Source organism: Tursiops truncatus, chromosome X (genome assembly GCF_011762595.2).
Source record: "Tursiops truncatus isolate mTurTru1 chromosome X, mTurTru1.mat.Y, whole genome shotgun sequence".
Lineage (NCBI taxonomy): Eukaryota > Metazoa > Chordata > Mammalia > Artiodactyla > Delphinidae > Tursiops > Tursiops truncatus.
The window spans coordinates 26,221,898-26,241,357 of record NC_047055.1 but is presented as its reverse complement, the minus strand read 5'-3'; positions in this window follow the sequence as shown (position 1 = coordinate 26,241,357).

The window sequence follows — 19,460 nt, the reverse complement described above, 5'->3', positions numbered from 1 at the left end:
CTAACTAATATCAGGAGAAAAATGGAAGAACACAGCAAGAACTTCGACAAAGAGATGAAAAATCTAAGTACCGAACAGAATCATAACTGAACTTAAAAATACACTAGAGGGGTTCAACAGCAGAATGGATGAAATAGAAGCACCAATCAATGAGCTGGAAGACAAAGCATTGGAAAACACCCAGATAAAGCAGCAAAATGAAAAAAAAGAGTTAAAATAAGTTAGGATATCTTAAGGGTCATCTGGAACGACATCAAAAGGAGTAACATTCACTTTTTAGGGGTCCTGAAGAAGGGAAAGGGCCAGAAAAATTATTGGAAATCAGAAAATTCAGTAAGGTGACTGGCCATAAAATTAATACATAAAAGTCAATTATCTCTTCTATAAATAAATAAAAAGTAGTTTGAAAAGATTATGGAAGGAGGTATCTCACTTACAGTAGCACAACATCAACAAAGTCTATGTATATATTTTTACCCTCTAAATCTCAGACAGAGAGCACATTAGTACCTGGGTAGAGTTAGCATTCCTTTGGCAGCTTCAACCTGGGCCCTCAGTGGAATGAATGTAATTCCTTCAGATCCTCACTTCCTTCATTGCCAAGTCTTTCATGAGCTTTGATTTTTAAATAATTCCAAGAGTTCACACGATTATCAGAGTGCCAACCACAAACGTGCCAAATTAATTTTTTTAAAAAGCCCGTCCTGTGTTCACGTTTAAGGTAATTATCAGTATGTATGTTCCTATTACCACTTTCTTAATTGTTATGGGTTTGTTTTTCTACGTCCTTTTCTTCTCTTGTGTTTCCCTCTTAGAGAAGTTCCTTTAGCATTTGTTGTAGAACTGGTTTGGTGGTGCTGAATTCTCTTAGCTTTTGCTTGTCTATAAAGCTTTTGATTTCTCCATCGAATCTGAATGAGATCCTTGCCAGGTAGAGTAATCTTGGTTGTAGGCTCTTCCCTTTCATCACTTTAAATATGTCCTGCCACTCCCTTCTGGCTTGTAGAGATTCAGCTGAGAAATCAGCTGTTAACCTTATGGGAGTTCCCTTGTATGTTATTTGTTGGTTTTCCTTTGTTGCTTTTAATAATTTTCTTTGTCTTTAATTTTTGTCAATTTGATTACTATGTGTCTCGGCTTGTTTCTTCTTGGGTTTATCCTGCCTGGGACTCTGTGAGCTTCTTGGACCTGGGTGGCTATTTCCTTTCCCATGTTAGGGAAGTTTTCAGTTATAATCTCTTCAAATATCTCATGTCCTCTCTCTCTCTCTTCTCCTTCTGGGACCCCTATAATGCAAATGTTGGTGCGTTTAATGTTGTCCCAGAGGTCTCTTAGGCTATCTTCATTTTGTTTCATTCTTTTTTCTTTAGTCTGTTCTGCAGAAGTGAATTCCACCATTCTGTCTTCCAGGTTACTTATCCATTCTTCTGCCTCAGTTATTCTACTATTGATTCCTTCTAGTGTAGTTTTCATTTCAGTTATTGTATTTTTCATCTCTGTTTGTTTGTTCTTTAATTCTTCTAGGTCTTTGTTAAACACTTCTTGCATCTTCTCTATCTTTGCCTCCATTCCTTTTCCGAGGTTCTGGATCATCTTCACTATCATTATTCTGAGTTCTTTTCTGGAAGGTTGCCTATCTCCACATCATTTAATTGTTTTTCTGGGGTTTTATCTTGTTCCTTCATCTTGTACATAGTCCTCTGCCTTTTCATTTTGTCTATCTTTCTGTGAATGTGGTTTTCGTTCCACAGGCTGCAGGATTGTAGTTCTTCTTGCTTCTGCTGTCTGCCCTCAGGACATGATACATTTTCAGTGGAGTCAATCACCATTTGTTGTGTGACATTCTAGGGCAATTTTCAGAAGCCCAGAAGTAGTCAATGAGAAAACAAACATGTTGACTAAGGCTCTTAGAACTAATCCGTCTAGGCAGATACTATAGGAGGAAAAAGAAATTCAAGTTGCTGGTGAGAGTGCTCTTTAAGAAGCTTATCATAAGTATGTAGGTAATATAGGGAGTTATGGGAAGGAGGGGTAACAGAAGATTGAAATTTTGATGAAATAAAAAACTAGGCTATTTAAGGTACAAGAGTAGGAGAGGCTAAATGGTAGAAGTATGTGATGAGAGAGAAATTTCATTGTTAACTATTATAGAGGTAAAATAGTTACAGGTGATGACAATTTCTAGTGATTTTCATTGTTAGTGAATTGCAGAAATAGAATGTGGAAGATGGTCAAGGAAGTATAAGGGAGTCATGGACATGCCTTCTATTTTTCAGTTGAAATGTCATAGGGTTACTGTGGTAATGAAGAAATGTATAACTGTAAAACTGATGCCAACATGTTCAAAGACTGTGGGAGAATGACTTGAAAATGAAATTGGACAGGAAGAGGGTAGTTTAATAGGCTTCAAAGGAGTATGAGATATTGAGCAAAGTCTGAAAAATAGTAAAGGGGAATCAAGGGTATTCCAACTCATTTCCTGGACCTTAGTATATGTCCACTCTGGGAGAATGAGGATATATCAGTTGATAGGGTTATATGGGAATCATTCTCCATGAAGGAGAACCAGGTTCCAGTCAAGGAAAAAAAAGTGATGGATAGAGAAAGTAGTCTAGAAAAAAACTGGATATATAAACATGCCTCTTTAAAACAGAATTAGGTTAGAGGTTGGGGGTGTGACATTACTTTATTAGTATAGTTAGAAGTCCTGTATATGCCTTAAATTACATTTATTTTGAAGAACATACTAGTTCACTAAATAAGAGGCTTTTCTCCTCAAATTAGTCCAATTTATTGAGACCCCAAGGCACTGATCTTTCCTGTCATTCATTTAGTAGCCATGTAGTATAACACAACAAATTAAATTGACTGAAGCTTGAATCCAATTTTCTCACCAATAGATTTGGAAATAAGAAACTCATCCAACTCCAATTAAAACTCATTCAGATCACATGGCTTCAACATGAGTTGGAATCATACATTCTTAAATTCTATTAATCACCTTCATTATGTAACATATTATTCAGCACCTGTAAACTTAGGCACCTTAGAGATAATTAGCAAAATGTACAATTTGGATCCAATTTTCTTTTTTCCTTAAAGGAGGTAATAGAAGCAAAAAAACTATGAAATACACAATAGATTTAGGCTAACATATAACATCATCATTAGTATTAGTATTTTTCTTATCAAATAATGTAAAGTAAAAGACTATTGAACTGTATGTCAATATGTCTGGCTTATATCCCCTCCCACCTTGTCTTCTTTGGGCCTGTCCCTTCACCTATATAGAGTTTAGCTTTCTCATCTATCAAATATAGAGGATAATCTGAATCATCTCTAAATGACTTTCCAGCTTGAAATTGCACTGGCTCCTCTCACTTTGCTCTTCTTTTTGCTCAAATATAAGGAAAAACACAGAGCAGCCATTATATTAGTCAGGGTTCTCCAGAAAAACAGGACCAATAATAGTTTATATATACGTATATATTAAATATATAATTTTATATATTACATATTATATTTTATATCATATATTTGCCTATCATAATTTTTCATATTTATATATCTTCTATATATAAATATGTGTATATATTTATGATATAAAATACAAATATATATATAAAATGATATTTATTATAAAGAATTGGTTCATGAGACTGTGGAGGCTGAGAAAAGTCTCACAATCTGCTGTCTGCAAGCCAGAGTCCCAGGAAAGTGAGTGCTGTAAATTCCAATCCTAGTCCTAAGGGTTGAAAACCAGCAGTGCTGATGATATAAATCCCAGTCCAAGGGCAGGAAAAGACTGATATCTCAGCTCATGCAGTCAGTCAGGAAGAGAGAATTCAACCTTCCTCTGCCTTTTTGTTCTATTCAGGCCCTCAGTGGATTGGATAATGCCCACCTACATTGGGGAGGGCAATGTGCTTTACTCTGTTCCCCAATTCAAATCCTAATCTCTTCCAAAAACACCCTATAGACATACCTAGAAACAATATTTAACCAGATATGTGAGTATCCCTTTGCTCAGTCAAGTTGACACAAAAAGTTAGCCATCACAGTTCTATCCCTTGTCAACTTGGCATTCATGCACACCTCCTTAAACCATACTTAATCTCCATATAAGTAACAAGGTCATAACTCTAACATTATACAACTCTCCTGCATACAATAAAAAATGCACTAACCGCTTCCCCAGAATAGGAGGTAAAGTCCTTGAGTGATGTTTACTCTTCTCTTCAATATCCCATAACTTAAATATTATGATGTAAAATTAACAATACTATGATATAAAGTTAATGATACATCTTATGTTACATGATAAAGGAGGAAGATAAGAAAGAAAACAAAGATATTTGATACACACACACACAAATATATCCATAAAAAAATAAAATAAGGAAGAATACTCATTACAATTACAGTCCTTGTTTCTGTAACTGGTCTCATGATCATAGCTGGTATTTATAACTACCTTTTCCACTACTCATTCTATGTTCCCTTTGTCTTCAGGAAGAACTTCAGCTGATTATGGTTCTTTACCTGTTGTGGTGACCCAAACCCTTATTCCTGAAAGGTCTGGGATGTTAGTGGTCTATCCCAGTGAATGTTAGTGACTGGATTGAGTTGTAGTTTTCCACTGACCTTAATCACAAGGCATGGTGATATTAAAAGACACCCTAAGGGATCTTATGTGTTCCACACATTCTTCTTTACCTCTATTGTGGAGTAGTAATCCAGTTTCCCCTTGGTAGTTGAGATCCATCACCCAAGCCAGCACAGTAACTCCCTTCTTCGCCTGTTGATTCAGAGGCATGAGGAGCCCAAAGTGGCTGTGTGACAGCCCTAACTTCCAGTTTAATAGAATCATTGTTGTGTCTCCTGCTGGAAGGATTTTTCCCTCTAGAACTAAGACCTCTAGGCCAGCAGAGCATAGGGTCACAAAAACAGGAAGCAAAAATATTGCTAATGGGTCACTAGGGGTAATAGTGAGTGACGCCATTCCCATTTCTACCCCTTGATTCCTGGACCCATTAATCCTGTCAGAGAAACAGCACAACATACTGACCATTCATTCAGAGCATATACAGCCTTCTGGAGAACCTTGTCCCAGCCCTCGAGGTATTGCAACCTAGCTGGCACTGTAACTGAATCTTCAAAAGGTCATTCCACGATTCTGTCAAGCCAGCTGCTTTGGATCATGGGGAACTGATAAGACCATTGAATTCCATGAATATGGGCCTGTTGCCACACTTCTTTTGCTATGAAGTGAGTTCCTTGATCAGAAGCAATGCTGTGCAGAATACTATGACAGTGGATAAGCCATTCTGTAAATCCATGGATGGTAGTTTTGGCAGAAGTATTGCTGGCAAGGAAGGAAAATCTCCATATTCAGAGTATCTCTGCCAGTAAGAACAAAATGCTGTCCGTTCCATGATGGAAGCACTGCAATGTAATCAGCCTGCCACCAGATAGCTAGCTAATCACCCTGGGAAATGGTGCCATATCAGGAACTCAGTGTTGGTCTCTGTTGCAGGCAGATTGGACACTCACTGGTGGCCATAGCCAGGTTATCCTTGGTGAGTGAAAGTGCATGTTGCTGAGCCTATGTATAATCTTAATCCTTTCCACCTTGGACACTTAATTCATGAGGCCATTGGACAATGGCAGGGGTGATTGAGGAGAGAGGCTGACTGGCATGTACAGAATGGGTCATCCTATCCACCTGATTATGAAAATTCTCCTCTGCTGAGGTCAGCCTTTTGTGAGCATTCATATTGGACAAAAGTCTCATCACATGTTTTGTCTATTCAGAGGGGTCTGTCCATATACCTCTTCCCCAAATTTCTTTGTTATCAATTTTCCAGTCTTCTCCCAAGTTCCTGAACATCCAGTGTAACCATTGGCCACAACGAATTGGTATATAATTCCATGTTTGGCCATTTCTCTTTCCAAGCAAAGTGTAAAACCAGGTGGTCTTCTTGAAGTTCCACCCACTGGGAAGATTTACCTTCACCACTGTCCTTTAGGGATGTCCCAGAAAGAGGCTGTAGTGCTATAGCCCACTTTGGATGGTGCCTGTATATCCTATAGAACCACCTGTAAACCTGAGACTTCACTTTCTGTCAGCAAATCATAGAAAACTCCATAGATGTGGGCTGGGAGAGACAAGGCAGTGTGGCAGGAGTGGGGACCATGGGCATTTGGATCCTTCTTCATGTAACTTACTTGTGTCTTCATGGCCTGCTTGGGCTTGATTGTGTACATACCACTTCCATTTGATGATAGAGTACTGCTGTGCACACCCAACTTTATAGCTCTGTGAGTCAGAGAACATGGAATTCGTGATGGGAAGCTCAGGTTGCATGGTAACTTGATGGCGCATAGTTAAGTGTTCAGTCTTACTAAGGCCCAGTGGCAGGCCAAGAGCTGTTTCTCAAAAGGAAAGTAATTATCTGCTGAGGATGGCAGGGCTTTGCTCCAAAATCCTAAGGGCTGATGCTTTACACATAGGGGCCTGTCAAAGGCTCCAAATAGCATCCTTATCTGCCATTGATACTTCAAGTACCATTGGATTGGCAGGATCATATGGCCCAAGTGGCAGAGCTTGCATGACAACCTGGACCTGTTACAGAGCCTTCTCTTGTTCTGGGCCCCACTTAAAAAATAGCAGCTTTTCAGGTTATGTGGTAAATGGTCCAGAGCAACACACCCAAATGAAGAATATGTTGCCTCCAAAATCCAAAGCAGCCTAGTAAGTGTTGTGCCTCCTTTTTGGTTTTAGGAAGAGCCAGATACAACAACTTATCCTTCATCTTAGAAAGGATATCTCAACATGCCGCATGCCACTGGACCCCTAAAAATTTCACTGAGGTAGAAAGCCTCTGAACTTTTTTTATGATTTACTCTTACACCCAAATATCTTACAAATAAGTCTAGAGTAGCTGTTACTTCTCACTCAATAGGTCTAATCAACAAAATATCACTAATGGAATGGACCAGTATGATATCTTTTGGAAGGGAAAGATGATCAAGATCTCTACAAACTAAATTATGACATAGGGTTGGAGAGTTGATATACCCCTGGGGTAGGATAGTGACAGTGTACTGCTGGCCTTTACAGCTGAAGGGAAGCTGCTTCTGGTGAGTCTTATTGATAGGGATGGAGAAAACCAGATCAATAGCTATATACCAGGTACCAGGGAATGTGTTAATTTGCTCGGGCAATGAAACCATATCTGGTACAGCATCTGAAATTGAAGTCCCCATCTGGTTAAGCTTATGATAATCCACTGTCATTTATCAAGATTGGTCTGTCTTCTGCATAGGACAAATAGGCGAGTTGAATGGAGATATGGTGGGAACCACCACCTTCAAGTCCCCAATGGTGTCACTAATCTTTTAGATCCCTCTAGGAACTTTTTTTTCTACTATTTTCCTTGGTAGGGACAGTCTAGTGGCTTCCACTTGATTTCTACTACCATAATAGCCCTCACTCCACAGTTCAAGGAACCATTGTGGGGATTCTGTCAGCTTCTAAGTATATATATTACAATTATGGATTCCAGAACTGGGGAAATAACCACAAGATGGTTCAGGGACCCGTTGGGCCCACTGTGAGATGGACCTGAGCTAAAACTCCATTGATCACCTGACCTCCATAAACACCTACTCTGGTGGAACATAGTGACATTTTATGTCTTCTGGAATTAGTTCAGAGTCAGTAGTCCAGTAGTCCCTGAAAGGTCTGATTATTTCCTTTTCCCTACTTCACAGTTACCCTGCTAAAAGGGGTAGGTCCCTTTGGGGAAGGCTGGGGAAAAGATTAACAGTATACATTTTTTGATAGTGTATCAGAGTCCTTCTTCATTGGGACCCAGACTCCCCTCCATTCATGGGGGTTTCTGGGCCTATAAACTCTCTCAAGTCTAGGAATTGATTGGGGGGCTGTGACTCTGTTTTTGTGATTCAGTTTAGACTTTTTCCACTTGACCTAGAACTTTTCTGCTTATACAGGTCAAGTAAGAATTTACTAGGCTTCCTATTTCTTTTACTTCTAGGAATAGCACGATTAGCCAACTTCATAGGTCTGTATGACTCAGACTATTCTGATTGCTGCTTTGACTCTGCTGTCCATTATGGTAACCATGCCCTCCTTGCCTGTGGCTGTTGAATGCCACCACTTTACCCCTGCCAACTGCGATCCAATCACTCCCATTGCATTTAGGTTCCCCAATTCAATGGCTGCAGTTCCCACTGTAAGTTTTGGCCTATAGAGAAGAGCAGTCACAGAACTCTTCTCATCTTCTGAGGGATGCTCAGGCTTCCCTCATAAGTTTGTTTCTGGCAGCATTGGTTAAAGGTATGTCTTCTGGACCCTCCAGAAGTAGATCTTAAATAATTAATCCATTCTAACATTCCAATGTTAGATCTTAACTAATTAAGATGAAACTGGGTATCCTGATGAAACTGGGTACACTGAGCCTGTAAATCCTGATGAGTCTTCTTTGCCAGTGAAAGAGATCTCCCCACTCTCAGTGGATGTGGTCTGTAGATCTTAAATAGTTAATCCATTCTAACATTCCAATCTCCCTAAGCCTTTGAATCCCTTTTTCTATTTTAAACCAAGGTAGGTCCAACATTTTCACTTCCCTCACTGTGGGCCATCTCTTCATCCATGTTTCAGCCAACCATCCAAACCTTTAGAGCCCTTTCTAACTTCCCAATCTGGAAGATTAAATGCAAAATTTCTTCTTAATGAGCTCATGTGAATAAATTCAGCCTGATCCAACTTTATGTTCCTTCCACAGTTATTGAAGCCGAATCCAGCCTCTATACCCTGACACCAAATTAAATCTTGGAGACAGAGTTTTGGATGAAGTAGAAAAGAATAGCTTTATTGCTTTGCCAGGCAAAGGGGGTCACAGCAGGCTAATGCCCTCAAAACGGTGTGTCCCCACCCCGGGGTGGGAGGGGTGGTTTGTGAGGAGTTTTATAGTCAGGGGGCAGGATTGCTGATAAGGATCAGGTGTGTGCAGGGCCCCCATTCCTTCAATCCAGAGATCATCTGGTATCAGGTGATGATGGGCGAACTGTGACCTTCTCTGGAATGAAAAGTGCTTCATCAAGTAGTTAACATCTTCCATTTGGTGGGGGTTTTAGTTCTGCAGAAGAACTCAAAGATATTGTCATGTGTATCCCTTGAGGGGGAACCAGACCCTGCCCCAAGGCTGTGCTATTGTTTCTTGACTGCTCCTCCCTTGTCTCTGCATCCCCTCCCTTCCCTGATTAGCAACTGTTTGAACCTGCCCTTTGGAATCCAGGGAAGAGGACACAGAAAGGCTTTTGTGCCCAGGAGCCCCGCAGCGTCCTGCTCAGTTTCATTATCTCACACCCTCTGTATCCATCCCCACACATTTCCCTGAGTTTTGTTTGTATAAATCAGAAAACTCAAGTAGTTCTGTTGGAGTGTATTGTACCTCCTCATGGGTGACACTTTGTACCTGACCTTTAGGGGCCTCCTGAGACTTGAGTATAGTTGTAGGTCTAGAAGCAAAGATGGATGGTGGGGGTGGGTTCTGAGGAGAATCAGCATTGTTTTATGTGACAACTGCCTCAGGGAAAGCCATTACACTTTCTTCAGGCAGTGCAGGGTTAATTCCCTCAGACAGGAGTGGAAAGGCCAATAAGACTGGGGGTAGAAAGGCTGAACCACTGGGGGTAGGGATGCTGCTGCCCCTGGGGGTGGAGAGGCTGCTTCTGCTGGGGGTTGGGAAGCTACTTCTGCTACAGTGGGGAGACCACATCCACTGAGAGTGGGGAGATCTCTTTCACTGGCAAAGAAGATTCATCAGGATTTAGAGGCTCAGGGTACCCAGTTTCATCAGGGTCTTCTCACATGTCCCCATCCCAACTTACAGGAGCCCATTCTTTCTCAATGACCGCCCTCAATTTAACAATAGATACCCTAAGAGGCTGAGAGTTCAACTTGAGTTGTAATTCAGCCAGTTTCCTTATGAGATTCTGCATTTGATTTTCAGCAGTCTCAGCCCTGTTGGCTGTAGGCGTTAAGCCTCTCCTTCAGGGCATGCATAGAAACTTTAGGTCATTTATGTGACACTAGAGCTAGGAATATGAATCCCGGAGCTCATCCTTTTCTTTCACCGTTTTGTCCAGTGACATTAGGAGCAACTGGCCAATCGCATTATGTTTGTTAGTTTTCCAAAAATGTTTGAAAGTATCATATACACAGTCACCCAGCTCCTTCCTTCTTTCTTTCTTTTTCCCTTCCCTCCCCTCCGCTCCCCCTCCCTTCCCTTATTTTTTTTGCGGTACGCAGGCCTCTCACTGTTGTGGCCTCTCCCGTTGTGGAGCAGGACACACAGGCTCAGCGGCCATGGCTCACGGGCCTAGCCGGTCCGTGGCATGTGGGATCTTCCCGGACCAGGGCAGGAACCCACGTCCCCTGCATCGGGAGGTGGACTCCCAACCACCGCGCCACCAGGGAAGCCCCGTTGCTTCTTATAAATGGCTGATTGGCAGTATCCAATGCAGATATTTTGCATATCCCTATTGCCACATTATGCCATGCATTATCAGTGCTCTCTTTACTACTGAAAATAATCATTAGAGGCTTTAAGTCTAATCAGATTAGAGATCTACTTCTAGAAATCCCAGAACCGATTCAGAAAACTCATTCTTAAAATTCTGTTCCTATAGAACCACTCTTGGTACCAAAAATCTGTATTAGCCAGGGTGTTCCAGAGGAAGGATGTGTGTGTGTGTGTGTGTGTGTGTATGTATTCAGATATGTGGGCATCCCTTGGTCCATTCAAGTTGACACATAAAATTAACCATGACAGCCAAGCACAAATATATCAGAAGAATTACTCTTAATCCTTTATTTTAAAAGCATTTATCTCTTTAATTGAAAAGGACTATCAGTTTCAAAGGCTCTTAGATTTTGATCATGTGAAGCCAAATCTATGGATATAAATGGAATTTGTGATTTTAATTGTGTTGTTTTGTCTTCATGTGTGATATCATGTAGCTATGATCTTTATCATATTTCTGGAAATGTAATCCATACTCAGGAGTCTTGTAATAAAATACATTTTTTTGGTGCAACCAAATGAGAAACTTCTTTTAGGGTATTGTAGCAATAAAATAGTGATGCTTGGTATTAAGGCTCTGCTAGGAATGCAAGGACCTTGTGAATCCTCAAACAAATACGGAATGTTCTTTGGTCTATATTTACTGTTCCTCATATCTTCCAGAGATTTCTCATCGTTAAAACTAATAAGTTACAAAGCAGATTTTAAAACTGCTTCACAGATCCCTAGTGATTCCTCATAGGTGTCTCATTCACTTAATCATTTACTCATTCAAAAATATTACTTGAATGTCTGCAGTGTACCAGACACTATGTTAAGTGCAATGTGCCAAGTGAACAAGCGGATGAAGAGAGAAAGTCCGATCATGAGGAAAGAAAGTTGTATATCTACCATTGCTTCAACCAGATCAGGTCTGCTTTAGCTATTTTATATTTTGGATTTCCACAAAAGATTTCCATGACCAAACAAACATGAATATTACTAGTGTGGTTAATAATAAAGTACCAGGGTATCCATTCCCTTATCATCTCAGTTAGCTAAAATTTAACTGGATTTAGATACACCCTCTGCCTGTGGTGAAGTTACATTGCTTTGGATTCTTCATGTGCTGTATCACATTATAAATTCTCAGTGTCTTCCAAAGTGTCTGAATTTCTATGGCTACCAAATTGAGGAATGATTTAAAATAAGGCAATGCATTCTGTCTCTGGCACTCAGGAAGGGTCACAGACCTGTGAACAGTTTCCTATTCATTATCATGAACCTCATATTTATTTCTAAATATCATAAGCGGTAAAAGAGAGAGAGAGAGAGAATAGCTCCAAAAAGCCTGTGAAGATGACTAATTCTAATTAAATTTTCAGTCGATTTTTTTGGTTTCCTGTGAGTCTCTGCTTTCATAACTGAGCATATATGGCTGACTGCCCTAACTGGGTATTGACAGTGTTGTTGTTATTATTATTATATCATTAAAGTACTTCCTCTTTTTTTAACAGCTTGATTGGAGTATAATTGCTTCACAAATGTGTGTTAGTTTCTGCTTTATAACAAAGTGAATCATCTATATATATACATATATCCCCATATCACCTCCCTCTTGCGTCTCCCTCCCACCCACCCTATCCCACCCCTCTAGGTGGTCACAAAGCACTGAGTTGATCTCCTGTGTTATGTGGCTACTTCACACTAGCTATCTATTTTACATTTGGTATTATATATAAGTCCATGCCACTCTCTCACTTCATCCCATCTTACCCTTTCCCCGCCCGGTGTCCTCAAGTCCATTCTCTACGTCAGCATCTTTACTCCTGTCCTGCCCCTACATTCTCCATAACCTTTTTTTTTTTTTTTTAGATTCCATATATATGTGTTAGCATAAAGTATTTGTTTTTCTCTTTCTGACTTACTTCACTCTGTATGACAGATCTTAGGTCCATCCACATCACTACAAATAACTTAATTGTGTTTCTTTTTATGGCTGAGTAATATTCCATTGTATATATGTGCCACATCTTTATCCATTCATCTGTTGGTGGACACTTAGGTTGCTTCCATGTCCTGGCCACTGTAAATAGAGCTGCAATGAACATTTTGGTACATGACTCTTTTTGAATTATAGTTTCCTCAGGGTATATGCCCACTAGTGGGATTGCTGTGTCATATGGTAGTTCTAGTTTTAGATTTTTAAGGAATCTCCATACTGTTCTCCATAGTGGCTGTATGAATTAACATTCCTACCAACAGTGCAAGAGGGTTCCCTTTTCTTCACACCCTCTACAGCATTATTGATTGTAAATTTTTTGATGATGGCCATTCTGACTGGTGTGAGGTGATACCTCATTGTAGTTTTGATTTGCATTTCTCTAATGATTAGTGATGTTGAGCATCCTTTCATGTGTTTGCTGGCAAACTGTATATCCTTGGAGAAATGTCTAGTTTGATCTTCTGCCCATTTTGGTATTGGGTTGTTTGTTTTTTTGATACTGAGCTGTATGAGCTGCCTGTATATTTTGGAAATTAATCCTTTGTCAGCTGCTTCATTTGCAAATATTTTCTCCCATTCTGAGGGTTGTCTTTTGGTCTTGGTCATGGTTTCCTTTGCTGTGCAACAGCTTTTAAGTTTCATTAGGTCCCATTTCTTTATTTTTGGTTTTATTTCCAGTACTCTAGGAGGTGGGTCAAAAAGGATCTTGCTGTGATTTATGTCATAGAGTGTTCTGCCTATGTTTTCCTCTAAGACTTTTATAGTCTCTGGCCTTACATTTAGGTCCTTAATCCATATTCAGTTTATTTTTGTGTATGGTGTTAGGGAGTGTTCTAACTTCATTCTTTTACATGCAGCTGTCCAGTTTTCCCAGCACCACTTATTGAAGAGGCTGTCTCTTCTCCATTGTATATTCTTGCCTCCTTTATCAAAAATAAGGTGACCATATGTGCCTGGGTTTATCTCTGGGCTTTCTATCCTGTTCCATTGATCTATATTTCTGTTTTTGTGCCAGTACCATACTGTCTTGATTACCGTAGCTTTTGTAGTATAGTCTGAAGTCAGAGAGCCTATTTCCACCAGCTCCAGTTTTCTTTCTCAAGATTGCTTTGGCTATTCTGGGTCTTCTGTGTTTCCATACAAATTATGAAATTTTTAGTTCTAGTTCTGTGAAAAATGCCATTGGTAGTTTGATAGGATTTGCATTGAATCTGTAGATTGTTTGGGTAGTAGAGTCATTTTTACAATGTTGATTCTTCCAATCCAAGAACATGGTATATCTCTCCATCTGTTTGTATCATCTTTAATTTCTTTCATCAGTGTCTTATAATTTTCTGCATACAGGTCTTTTGCCTCCTTAGGTAAGTTTATTCCTAGGTATTTTATTCTTTTTGTTGCAGTGGTAAATGAGAGTGTTTCCTTAATTTCTCTTTCACAGTTTTCATCATTAGTCTATGGGAATGCAAGAGATTTCTGTGCATTAATTTTGTATCCTGCTACTTTACCAAATTCATTAATTAGTCCTAGTAGTTTTCTGGTAGCCTTTTTAGGATTCTCTGTGTATAGTATCATGTCATCTGCAAACAGTGACAGCTTTATTTCTTCTTTTCTGACTTGGATTCTTTTATTTCTTTTTCTTCTGTGATTGATGTGGCTAAAACTTCCAAAACTATTTTGAATAATAGTGGTGAGAGTGGGCAACCGTGTCTTGTTCCTGATCTTAGTGGAAATGCTTTCAGTTTTTCACCATTGAGAATGACGTTGGCTGTGGGTTTGTCATATATGCCCTTTATTATGTTGAGGAAATGTCCCTCTGTGCCTACTTTCTGGAGGGTTTTTATCATAAATGGGTGTTGAATTTTGTAGAAACTTTTTTCTGCATCTGTTGAGATGATCCTATGGTTTTTATGGTTAATAAGGTGTATCACATTGATTGATTTGTGTATATTGAAGAATCCTTGCATTCTTGGGATAAACCCACTTGATCATGGTGTATGATCCTTTTAATGTGCTGTTGGATTCTGTTTGCTAGTATTTTGTTGAGGAGTTTTGCATCTGTGTTCATCAGTGATATTGGTTTGTAATTTTTTTTCTTTGTGACATCTTTGGTTTTGGTATCTGGGTGATGGTGGCCTCGTAAAATGAGTTTGGGAGTGTTCTTCTCTCTGCTATATTTTGGAAGAGTTTGAGAAGGATAGGTGTTATCTCTTCTCTAAATGTTGGATAGAATTCACCTGTGAAGCCATCTGGTCCTGGGCTTTTGTTTGTTGGAAGATTTTTCATCACAGTTTCAATTTCAGTGCTTGTGACTGGTCTGTTTATATTTTCTATTTCTCCCTGGTTCAGTCTTGGTAGGTTGTGCTTTTCTAAGACTTTGTCCGTTTCTTCCAGATTGTCCATTTTATGGGCATCGAGTTGCTTGTAGTAATCTCTCATGATCCTTTGTATTTCTGCAGTGTCACTTGTTACTTCTCCTTTTTCATTTCTAATTCTATTGATTTGACTCTTCTCCCTTTTTTTCTTGATGAGTCTGGCTAATGGTTTATCAGTTTTGTTTATCTTCTCAAAGGCCAGCTTTTAGTTTTATTGATCTTTGCTATTATTCCCTTCATTTCCTTCTCATTTATTTCTAATCTGAACTTTATGATTTCTTTCCTTCTGCTACCTTTGGGGGATTTTTGTTCTTTCTTTAATTGCTTTAGCTGTAAGGTTAGGTTGCTTATTTGAGGTGTTTCTTGTTTCTTGATGTAGGATTGTATTGCTATAAAATTCCCTGTTATAACTGCTTTTGCTGCATCCCATAGGTTTTGGGTCATCATATTTCCATTGTCATTTGTTTCTAGGTATTTTTTTATTTCCTCTTTGATTTCTTCAGTGATCTCTTGGTTATTAAGTAGTGTAATGTTTAGCCTCCAAGTGTTTGTATTTTTTAAGTTTTTTTTTTCTGTAATTTATATGTAGTCTTATGGCATTGTGGTCAGAAAAGATACTTGAAACAATTTCAATTTTCTTAAATTTACCAAGGCTTGATTTGTGACTCAAGATATGATATATCCTGGAAAATGTTCCACGAGCACTTGAGAAGAAAGTGTATTCTGTTGTTTTTGGATGGAATGTCCTATAAATATCAATTAAGTCCATCTTGTTTAATCTGTTATTTAAAGGTTGTGTTTCCTAATTTATTTTCATTTTGGATGATCTGTCCATTGGTGAAAGTGGGGTGTTACACTCCCCTACTATTATTGGGTTACTATCAATTTCCCATTTTATGGCTGTTAGCATTTGCCTTATGTATTGAGGTGCTCCTACGTTCGGTGCATAAATATTTACAATTGTTATATCTTCTTCTTGGATCGATCCCTTCATCATTATGTAGTGTCCTTGTTTGTCTCTTGTAATAGTCTTTATTTTAAAGTCTATTTTGTCTGATATGAGCATTGCTACTCCAGCTTTCTTTTGATTTCCATTTGCATGGAATACCTTTTTCCATCCCCTCACTTTCAGTCTGTATGTGTCCCTAGGCCTGAAGTGGGTCTATTGCAGACAGTGTATATACGGTTCTTGTTTTCCTATCCATTCAGCCAGTCTGTGTCTTTTGGTTGGAGCATTTAATCCATTTATATTTAAGGTAATTATCAATATGTATGTTCCTTGTACCATTTTCTTAATTGTTTTTGATTTGTTATTGTAGGTTTTTTCCTTCTCTTGTGTTTCCTGCCTAGAGAAGTTCCTTTAGCTTTTGTTGTAAAGCTGGTTTGGTGGTGCTGAATTCTCTTAGCTTTTGCTTGTCTGTAAACATTTTAATTTCCCTGTCGAATCTGCATGAGATCCTTCCTGGGTAGAGTAATCTTGATTGTAGGTTTTTCCCGTTCATCACTTTAAAAATGTCCTGCCACTCCCTTCTGGCTTGAAGAGTTTCTGGTGAAAGAGCAGGTGTTAACCTTATGGGGATTTCCTTGTATGTTATTTGTTGTTTTTCCCTTCCTGCTTTTAATATTTTTTCTTTGTATTTAATTTTTGATAGTTTGATTAATGTGTGTCTTGGCATGTTTCTCCTCAGATTTATCCTGTATGGGAATCTCTGCACTTCCTGGACTTGATTAACTCTTTTCTTTCCCATATTAGGGAAGTTTTCAACTGTAATCTCTTCAAATATTTTCTCAGTCCCTTTATTTTTCTCTTCTTCCTCTAGGACTCCTATAATTCAAATGTTGGTTTTTTTAATGTTATCCCACAGATCTCTGAGATTGTCCTCAATCCTTTTTTTTTTTTTTTTTTTTTTTTTTTTTTGCGGTACGTGGGCCTCTCACTGTTGTGACCTCTCCTGTTGTGGAGCACAGGCTCCAGACCCGCAGGGTCAGCGGCCATGGCTCACAGGCCCAGCGGCTCCGCGGCATGTGGGATCTTCCTGGACCGGGGCATGAACCCGTGTCCCCTGTATCGCGGACTCTCAACCACTGCGCCACCAGAGAAACCCATGTTCTCAATTCTTTTTATTCTTTTTTCTTTATTCTGCTCTGCAGTCATTATTTCCACTACTTTTATCTTCCAGGTCACTTATCCATTTATGTCTCAGTTTTCTTCTATTGATTCCTTCTAGAGAATTTTTAATTTCATTTATTGTGGTGTTCATCATTGTTTGTTTGCTCTTTAGTTCTTCTAGGTCCTTGTTAAACGTTTCTTGTATTTTCTCCATTCTATTTCCACGATTTTGTATCATCTTTACTATCATTACTCTGAGTTCTTTTTCAGGTAGACTGACTCTTTCCTCTTCATTTGTTTGGTCTGGTGGGTTTTTACCTTGCTCCTTCATCTGCTGTGTGTTTCTCTGTCTTCTCATTTTGCTTACCTTACTGTGTTTGGGGTCTCCTTTTCGCAGGCTGCAGGTTTGTAGTTCCCGTTGTTTTTGGTGTCTGCCCCCAGTGGCTAAGGTTGGTTCAGTGAGTTGTGTAGGCTTTCTGGTGGAGGGGACTAGTGCCCATGTTCTGGTGGATGAGGCTGGATCTTGTCTTTCTGGTGGGCAGGACCACATCTGGTGGTGTCTTTTGGGGTGTCTGTGACCTTATTTGCTGTACGCGGGACTCTCACTGTTGTGAGAGGCAGCCTCTCTGATAATGGGTGGGGTTTCTTCCTGTCTTGCTAGTTGTTTGGCATAGGGTGTCCAGCACTGTAACTTGCTGGTCGTTTTGTGGAGCTGGGTCCTTGCGTTGAGATGGAGATCTCTGCAAGAGCTTTCGCCATTTGATATTACGTGGAGCCGGGAGGTCTCTGGTGGACCAGTGTTCTGAACTCACCCACCTCAGAGGCTGAAGCCTGATATCCAGCCGGAGCACCTTGTCCCTGTCAGCCACACGGCTCAGAAGAAATGGGAGAAAAAAGAAAGAAACAAAAAAATAAAATTATTAAAATAAAAAATAAAATTATTAAAAATGTAAAAAGAAAAAGTAATAAAAGAAGAATGAAAAAGAAAGAAAGAAGGGAGCAACCAAACCATAAAAACAGATTCACCAATGATAACAAGTGCTAAAAACTATACAAGAGAAAAAAAAACAAAATAAAACCAGACAGACAGAAACCTACAACAAATGGTAAAAGCAAAGCTATACAGACAAAATCACACAAAAAGAAGCATACACATAGACACTCAGAAAAAGAGAAAAATGAAAAAAATATATATCATTGCTCCCAAAGTCCACCACCTCAATTTTGGGATGATTCATTGTCTATTCAGGTATTCCACAGATGCAGGGTACATCAAGTTGATTTTGGAGCTTTAATCCACTGCTCCTGAGGCTGCTGGGAGAGATTTCCCTGTCTCTTCTTTGTTCACACAGCTCCTGGGGTTCAGCTTTGGATTTGGCCCCGCCTCTGCGTGTAGTCGCCTGAGGGCATTTGTTCTTTGCTCAGACAGGACGGGGTTAAGTAGTAGCTGATTAAGGGGCTCTGGCTCACTCAGGCTGGGGAGAGGGAGGGGTACAGAATGTGGGGCAAGCCTGTGGTAGCAGAGGCTGGCATAACATTGCAACAGCCTGAGGTGTGCCGTGTGTTCTCCCGGGGAAGTTGTCCCTGGATCACGGGACCCTGGCAGTGGTGGGCTGTACAGGCTCACAGGAGGCGAGGTGTGGATAGTGACATTTGCTTGCACACACGCTTCTTGTTAGCTGCAGAAGCAGCCTTAGCGTTTCATGCCCATTTCTGGGGTCCACACTGGTAGCCATGGCTCGCGCCCTTCTCTGGAGCTTGTTTAGATGGGGCTCTGAATCCCCTCTCCTTGCGCACCCTGAAACAATGGTCTCTTGCCTCTTAGGCAGTTCCAGACTTTTCCCGGAATCCCTTGCAGCTAGCTGTGGTACACTAGCCCCCTTCAGGCTGTGTTCATGCAGCCAACCCCAGTCCTCTCCCTGGGATCTGACCTCGGAAGCCCAAGCCTCACCTCCCAGCCCCTACCTGCCCTGGCTGGTGAACAGACTAGCTTCTCAGGCTGGTGAGTTCTGGTCGCATGGATCCTCTGTGCAGGAATATCTCCACTTTGCCCTCTCCACCCGTGTTGCTGCACGCATCCTCTTTGCCGGAATATCTCCACTTTGCCCTCTGCACCCCTGTTGCTGCACTCTCCTCCGTGGCTCCGGAGCTTCTCCCCGCTACCCCCCCATCTCCACCAGTGAAGCAGCTTCCTAGTGTGTGGAAACTTTTCCTCCTTCACAGCTCCCTCCTAGTGGTGCAGGTACCATCCCTATTCTCTTGTCTCTGTTTTTTCTTTTGCCGTACCCAGATATGTGGGGAGTTTCTTGCCTTTTGGGGGGTCTGAGGTCTTCTGCCAGCATTCAGTAGGTGTTCTGTAGGAGTTGTTCCACGTGTAGATG